Genomic DNA, 9,134 nt, shown 5'->3' with positions numbered 1-9,134 from the left:
GGAGACGTGTCGTCTTCAGCGATGAGAGTCGCTTCTGTCTTGGTGCCAATGATGGTCGTATGCGTGTTTGGCGCCGTGCAGGTGAGCGCCACAATCAGGACTGCATACGACCGAGGCACACAGGGCCAACACCCGGCATCATGGTGTGGGGAGCGATCTCCTACACTGGCCGTACACCACTGGTGATCGTCGAGGGGACACTGAATAGTGCACGGTACATCCAAACCGTCATCGAACCCATCGTTCTACCATTCCTAGACCGGCAAGGGAACTTGCTGTTCCAACAGGACAATGCACGTCCGCATGTATCCCGTGCCACCCAACGTGCTCTAGAAGGTGTAAGTCAACTACCCTGGCCAGCAAGATCTCCGGATCTGTCCCCCATTGAGCATGTTTGGCACTGGATGAAGCGTCGTCTCACGCGGTCTGCAGGTCCAGCACGAACGCTGGTCCAACTGAGGCGCCAGGTGGAAATGGCATGGCAAGCCGTTCCACAGGACTACATCCAGCATCTCTACGATCGTCTCCATGGGAGAATGGCAGCCTGCATTGCTGCGAAAGGTGGATATACACTGTACTAGTGCCGACATTGTGCATGCTCTGTTGCCTGTGTCTATGTGCCTGTGGTTCTGTCAGTGTGATCATGTGATGTATCTGACCCCAGGAATGTGTCAATAAAGTTTCCCCTTCCTGGGACAATGAATTCACGGTGTTCTTATTTCAATTTCCAGGAGTGTATATCTGCTGTAGTGATCACTTTTTAGCTTTTTTTAATACGAGGGCTATTCAGAAAGTAGGGAACGTTCTGGCATTAAAAAAACTAAGTACAAGAAATACATTTTGTTATATACATCTGAAATATCGACTGACATACTACTTTTCCACATAGTCACCAAACACATTGAGGCACTTATCATAGCGGTGGACAAGCTTTGAAAGACCTTCGTCGTAAAATTCTGCCGTCTGATACTTCAGCCAGCAAGTGACTCCCGCCTTGAGTTCCGCGTCGTCATCAAAGCGCTGCGTTGCAAGCCAGTTCTTCATCTTGGGAAACAAGTGGAAGTCGCTTGGTGCAAGATCGGAGCTGGGGGGCAGATGAGGGAAAATTTTCTATTCAAATGAATTAAGGAGCTCTTTAGTGCAGTTTGCCGTGTGAGGTCGAGCACTGTCGTGCAAAAACAAAAGTTTCGACGTCAGCTTTCCTCGACGTTTGTTTTGAACTGCTCTTCTAAGGCTGTGCAAAGTTTGACAGTACCGAGTAGAATTTACGGCTGCTCCACGTTCGAGAAAATCAATAAGAAGCACACCTTGCCTATCCCAAAACACTGTCCCCATCAACTTCCTTGCTGACAAGGTTTGCAAACATTTTCTTGGTTTTTTGGGGGGACCTTGTGTGGCTCCACTCCATGGACTGTAATTTTGTCTCGCAGTTGATGTGTTTCACCCAAGTCTCGTCACTGGTTACGATTAGATCCAGTATTGAATCACCATGTTTGTGGTAGGCATCCAGAAATGTCAACGTTACCCCCATTCGCTGTTCTTTATGGCGTTCTGTAAGCATTTTGGGCACCCATCGTGCACAAAATTTGTTGTAGCCTAGCTTTTGAGTGTCAATTTCAAACAACGAAGTGTGTGAAACTTGTGGAAAAGAAAGCGAAAGGTCTGTTGCTGTGAAGCGACGGTTTTCACGAATCGTTTCCTCAACTTTAGCGACAAGATCGTCAGTCACAATGTTCGAACGTCCACTCTCCTCTTCATCATAAACGTTGGTTCGGCCACTTTTAAACCGAATGCACCATTTCCGGACGGAACATTCACTCATTACGTTGTTTCCTCAAACTTCACAGTTCGCGATAAATTTCTATAGGTTTTAGGTTTTTTGCCAACAAAAACCGTATCATAGACCGCACCTCAGAACTGGCGGGATTTTCGATTGCAGCGCACATTTCAAATTCGAATGTCGGGAAAAAAACAGACGCCCAGAAACGTTTTTGCTGTCACGGATGGATGACGACTGAGTTGCCGAGCATGCACATGAAAATATACGCGTCTAGCGGCATTAGACGGGAACTTTTCCTACTTTCTGAATAGCCCTCGTATTTGAAAATAGTCTCGTAAAAGCAACAGGACTGTTTTCGGCACCGTGTTGTACTTCATGTGTAGTGCAACTTCGTTCAATGCATATCTCCTCGTGTCCGTCGCCGAGGTGGAACTGGAAGCCGCGTCGACGTAGGGCTGATGTGGTACTGCGGTTGTGCCTCGTGTGTCGCTGTGATCTTGGTCGCACACGCACATTCTGTAAGGCAACTTTCACGTCTTCCACAACAGTAGATGCACTGGCTAGTATTTCGTTATTCACGTTGATGCTAGTAAGGTGATGCTGTGCAGGATGTGAGGGACTTCGTAATTGCGTACCCAGGTAAATTTGTCCTTTTCGTGTGGGGAAATGGTGTTAGGAACATTGTCTGTTATTGTCCACCATTCATTATTTCTTATAAGTTCGTGTAGTGGTCGGTTAGTCTCTATTAGTTCCCTAATTTCATTATAGGTGTCACAGTTAAAGACAATGCAGAATGTTTGACTGTGTTGGCGGAGCCACAAACTCACCTGTGCTTGCACAGTTTCATCACTGTCAGAGTGAAGACCTCGAAGGTGTTCCTTGAGTTTTGGAGAAAGATGAAATTGGCTGGAACCAGGGTGGGACTGTACGGAGGATGATCGATGGCAGTGCGCCCAAGGCGTCAGATTGTTGGAGATGTCTCAGTGCTCGTGTGTGGTCTGGCATTCTGAGAAGCAGAGGGTGCTCCATGTATGGACGGACTCTTTGAATTCTAAACTTGATTACAGCACACTGTTTCTCGCGCACCGGCATAGTTACGTCACTCACCGCCATGTTACACGCTACAGTTCTGAGCGACAGAAGGCTGCAAATATGTAGACATGGAGAATAAAGACGTAGAATGTTAATAATGTTTGTTTTATTTAAAAAGGTTTAAGAGTTTTTACATAACGCAACATCAAGAAGCAACATACTACGCCAACATTGAAAAGCTTTAACATGATGTTAAAATTATGATAAGGACACAAATAGAAGAAGAAGGAGCAGAAGAACAAGAAGAAGAAGAAGTAGGAGAAGCATATGACGATCAACTGCTGGTTGTAATGATGCTCTACAAAAAACTGAAACTTTCTATTGTGCCGAATAACGAAGAGCTTTATTTGTCCTGTTTGATGTGGATATTTCTGTATGATGCTGATAAATTGTACGGTTACTGTTAATAAATTATTTTTGAAAAAAAAAGGAGCCAGACGGCTAAATAAGGTAATGAGCTCGTTCATAATCCAGACAAAAATGTATTTTTTATTTTAAATATCATTTTTTTTACTGTTCAGTTAGCAAAGAATACCTTCATTGCTAGTAGAATATGTAAGACAGGATTTAGTCGTAATCACATAATTTAATAATAATTTTTAATCATTCCCACGATTCTACAGGAGTTGTTCAACTCAACAACGCAAAGAAAACTTTTTAATTGTATTACGTAATCTATTACCGTACAAAACATTTTCAGACAGACGAAGATTGTTTTCTAGGATATATTCAACGATACAAATTATTACGTATCATTTTTTTATACTTGAATTCTGGTGCTGACTTCGATTTCTCCAGTTTATAAGGGATTCTTAATAATGGTAGTCTCACAATTCATTTCGTTCATAAAGGTTTGCTGAAAGAACAGGACTCTCCGGTCTGAAGACGAAAAGCTACTTATGGCAGGTTTGCGACACTTGTTAGTGTTGATATACGTTCTACTGCAACAGACGCTATGCCGTAAGTGGGCAGAAATTACTCATACGCATAAATGAGTTCTGCTAACAACACGTAAATCGGTTTATCCATTGTAGGGTTAATTTCCTTTTTTTATTACTTCGGTGTTTGATTTGTTTCTAAATAAAATATTCAGGTTACTAATAATCTTTGTCTTATTTCAAGGCGTGTCTTAATTTATTGTACAGTGTGTCCATAATTAAAGTTCCACTTTCAAAGTGCTACAGGAAGAGAACCACTGCTCAGAATGATGTAAAACTTGAACGGAATATTGGCACAAGGGGGAAACGTCATGAAAAAAATTAACGAAAATTTGGCCTATCGATGGAACTGTAAGCACCAGAATATACATACCAACAGTCGCGCGACACCCTGCTGCTCTTCATTTTGCGTTCGAGACGCCCAACACGACTCTCTCCATCAAGGATCCCAAGCTGTTGGTAAAGCTCTCTTACAAGAGCAGTCACTGTACGCCAGTAACCCTGCAGAATTCCGGACACTCAAGTACATGGAAAAAGGCACGGGGCTGATGTCTACTAACAGCCTGGAGATAATGATTACAAAATTCGAAAAGACAGGGTCTTTGCAAGTGGACTGTGACAGAGGCAGAGAAACAGTTGATACGAAGTCTACGGAAGATGTGGCCACAGCACTGCATGTGGGGACGGGCGGTGGTGTGAAAAAATGCACTGCTCTTGGAATTTATCAAACATTAGACATGACAGCGATTACGGTGCATAAAATCCTACGTAACATTCTGCACTGCTACCAATACAAAATCAGCCACGTTCTGCAGTTCCTGCTGACGTGCCAGTTGTGGATTTTATTGTTCGTATGGAGGTGGACAATGAATGGCCATGGAACATTCTGTGGACAGACGAGGCCAATTTCTATCTCCAAGACATGTCAATATGCAGAACTGCAGAATACGGCAACGGAAAATCCGCACGCACGTCAGCCAGTACCACCTCATTCTGCAAAAGTGACTGTATGTTGCGGGTTGACGGCATCGTTTAACCTAGGTCCGTATTTTTTCGAGGAGGTGAATCCTGCGGGTACTTTTACCTGTATCGTCATTGGTAAGCGATATGAGAGTCTTTTGCCCACCACCGTCATTCCAACACTTCAGCTGCATGGATGTTCGGTAGGATCATTCTAATGCAGTATGGCACTTCTCTGCACATGCATAGCCAGCGAATCGGCTGCTGCAGAGGCATTTCGGAAATTCTAGAAGCCGTCATTTGCCTACGGCCTAACCGCCCAGATCACCTGATCCCTAATCCTTGTGACTTCTTGTTGCGGGGTTACCTGAAACATGTGTTCAGTGCTCCAATTAAGAACGTAGCTGAACTGAAGGAACGCATTGCGCTATGCACACTGAACGTGAGTCCCAAAACAGTCAGATCTGTTGTGCAATGTGCTATTTCTCGACTTTTTATACTCGAAATGTGGAATGCCGTAACTACAGTAAACCACTGCTAGTTGTTGCAAAGCTACAAAATGGATTAAATGAAGTTAGACGTGCTAGTTATTAATTAAGTAATGCATAAACAGAAACATTATGGTCATTTACAGTTGTTAAAGCATTGCTCAAAAATTTCTTACAGCAATGCAGTGACAGCATTACGCCACGCAGAACTGAGACTAATGTAAAATGCCCACGACCACAGCTTATGACATGTTTTTAAGGAAATTACACTAAATAAATTCGTGATACGAGGGCAGTTCAATAAGTAATGCAACACATTTTTTTTCTCGGCCAATTTTGGTTGAAAAAACCGGAAATATCTTGTGGAATATTTTCAAACATTTCCGCTTCGTCTTGTATAGTTTCATTGACTTCCGACAGGTGGCAGCGCTGTACGGAGCTGTTAAAATGGCGTCTGTAACGGATGTGCGTTGCAAACAACGGGCAGTGATCGAGTTTCTTTTGGCGGAAAACCAGGGCATCTCAGATATTCATAGGCGCTTGCAGAATGTCTACGGTGATCTGGCAGTGGACAAAAGCACGGTGAGTCGTTGGGCAAAGGGTGTGTCATCATCACCGCAAGGTCAAGCAAGACTGTCTGATCTCCCGCGTGTGAACACACTCGTTCGAGATGATCGACGGATCACCATCAAACAACTCAGTGCTCAACTTGACATCTCTGTTGGTAGTGCTGTCACAATTGTTCACCAGTTGGGATATTCAAAGGTTTGTTCCCGCTGGGTCCCTCGTCTAACCGAACACCATAAAGAGCAAAGGGGAACCATCTGTGCGGAATTGCTTGCTCGTCATGTGGCTGAGGGTGACAATTTCTTGTCAGAGATTGTTACAGGCGATGAAACATGCGTTCATCACTTCGAACCTGAAACAAAACGGCAATCAATGGAGTGGCGCCACACCCACTCCCCTACCAAGAAAAAGTTTAAAGCCATACCCTCAGCCGGTAAAGTCATGGTTACAGTCTTCTGGGACGCTGAAGGGGTTATTTTGTTCGATGTCCTTCCCCATGGTCAAACGATCAACTCTGAAGTGTATTGTGCTACTCTTCAGAAATTGAAGAAACGACTTCAGCGTGTTCGTAGGCACAAAAATCTGAACGAACTTGTCCTTCTTCATGACAACGCAAGACCTCACACAAGTCTTCACACCCGAGAGGAGCTCACAAAACTTCAGTGGACTGTTCTTCCTCATGCACCCTACAGCCCAATGAAGGACGCAATCTGCGAGAGGCACTACGCGGATGATGAAGAAGTTATTGATGCAGTACGACATTGGCTCCGACATCGACCAGTGGAATGGTACCGTGCAGGCATACAGGCCCTCATTTCAAGGTGGCGTAAGGCCGTAGCATTGAATGGAGATTACGTTGAAAAATAGTGTTGTGTAGCTAAAAGATTGGGGAATAACCTGGTGTATTTCAATGCTGAATAAAACAACCCCTGTTTCAGAAAAAAAAGTGTTGCATTACTTATTGAACTGCCCTCGTATACCCATAAATTAAGAACAATGGCCCCTGTTGATTGTAGGAGGTTTAAACGTAGCACATGACACTGAACGTAGTGTGAAAACAGTATGGCATACACAACACACGCAAGGCAATACTTACCCTCCTACTTATCTTGGAAGATAGACTGAAGAAAAGGTGACATACATTAATATCACCTGTAGATTTAGAAAATAACTTTTCGTGGTATTGACTGGATTACAGCTTCTGGAAATATTACCAGGGATAAAAAATAGGGAGAGAATGGTTATGTAAACACGTACAGAAACAAGATTGCACTTCCAGGAGCCGAAAGACAAGTATGAGAAGCAGTAAGAGAAAAGAAAGTGATACAAGTTTGTAGCCTGTCCCCATGTTATTCAGTTTGTACAGTGTGCATGATTTATTAATTTATTTGTTCGAATCACCCCTTTCGAGGGTGTAATAAGTCACCTTCGGTTTTATTTCTTTGTGTTTAATTTTTGTTGTTCCTAGACTTCCATATTCCTTTGAGGGCATCATTTCTTTTCTTCCTGGGTTCATCTTCTTCCTTTTGCAGACCTCTTTCGTCCCTGAAACTGTGTCATCTGTGTTGCTTCTCTAAAAAGCATTCTGTTATCTATTACGTACGTTCAGATTCCAGTGTTTTTCATATTTTTGTCAAATTCAGTGAACCACTCGGATTTAGATTTGTAGCTGTTTAGTAAGTTGAAGATCTGCTTGGTTAGCCTCTTGCTATAGATTCGGTATATGTGTTCACAAAACTGCAGTCTTCTTTTCCTTGACATTGTTTGATAGTGTCTTAGTTTTGTGTTGCAGGACAAAGTATTTTTGTTAAAGATGCTTTTGTCATTTGGAATGCCCTTTCTATTTTGTGAACTGTATTTTCTATTGCCATCTTTTCTGTTGTTATCCAAGTAACGTCCACTCTCCTATGTATTTAAAACAATTTGTTTTAGATATTGTGTTGTTATGAGTTTTAAGATTTGGAGGGGCATCATTACATCTGTCATGAAATGTGTTTAGTGTTATTTTGTGTGCATGTTTTATACTTGTGTGATTTGTTTTTTGGCACCCTGCAGCGAGTCAGTAATTAATGCCCAGTCATCTGCAAAAGGTAAATAGCCTATTTTGATTCCATTTGGGTTTCTTCCTAGTTGAAAACCCCAAATATCGATGGAATCTCTTACTACCTTGTCTAAAATGCAATTGGAAAGAAGGGGTGATGAACCATCTCCCTGTGTTATTCCTGATTTTATTTCAAAAAGTCTTGACAGTTTCCCCATAAATGTTACTTTCGATGTTTTGCCTGTTAAAATTATTTCTGTTGCTTTGCTGTCGAGTCCGAATTCATTTATAATGTTGATTACCACAGTTCTATCAATTGAATCATTCGCCTTTTTAAAATATAAGTTATCACATATTTTAAGTTTATGATTTTGCTCATTTCCGTTATGTTATTTAGATATCGCATTTGCTCTACACAAGACCTTGTAACATCGAAAATGCAGGATGCATGGCACCTGCTACTGATACATAATTTTTTTGCTGAATTGTATGTAATATTTGTAATTTAAATGCTTTCTTTTGATAACTAAGGACATTGCTTCACTACATGTGTAAATTTAGGTAGAAGTCTGTTGACATTTCATTGTATTTATCTGTGTTTTATTGTGAAACTTATAAGCTCTGGGAGAAAGCCAAACGAATTGTTATTTGCATCAACTAGCAACGTTAGTAGCAGCGCTTGTGCGTTGTAAAATCTTTGGGTAGGGAGTTGTTGTGCGGAGCGTGCGGAGAGAGAGAGAGAGAGAGAGAGAGAGAGAGAGAGAGAGAGAGAGAGAGAGACGGGTTTCCAGCGCTTGTAGTGTGCGGAAGTGTGGTGTTAACGCTCTCGCAGCAGATAGTACCATTTGGCGGCATCATGTACGCGCGCCGGCCAGATGTCTAGAGCAGGAGTAAGGACAGTGAACAAGCGGAAGAGGCTGTATTAATTAAGATTGCACGTCTCTGTAATTAGCCGCGGCTCCACAAGATGCTACCGTCTTCAACAGCAGCAGCAGTTCCAGCAACAGAATTTCATTGTCGGCTGCGAGTTTCGTAGTATGCACAGCACTGAAGTAAGGCTGTTCATTGGTAGAAAGTATTAACGGCTAACCCAGCAGCACAACTGAATGTGATTTGATTGATAAAATTTATTTAAATAATAAACAGTCAAACTCAGGACGACTGTGTCCTCACTGCCCACAGGCATTGTTACCAAGCAGGATCCTTGTTCCTTTTTTCCCTTATATGCTATCTAAGTGTCATAAGAAACAAACTGAATAGTTACAGCC

This window comes from Schistocerca serialis, chromosome 5 (assembly GCF_023864345.2).
Source record: "Schistocerca serialis cubense isolate TAMUIC-IGC-003099 chromosome 5, iqSchSeri2.2, whole genome shotgun sequence".
Classification (NCBI taxonomy): Eukaryota; Metazoa; Arthropoda; class Insecta; order Orthoptera; family Acrididae; genus Schistocerca; species Schistocerca serialis.
The sequence above is the reverse complement of the archived record's forward strand: the minus strand, read 5'-3'. Positions refer to the sequence as shown.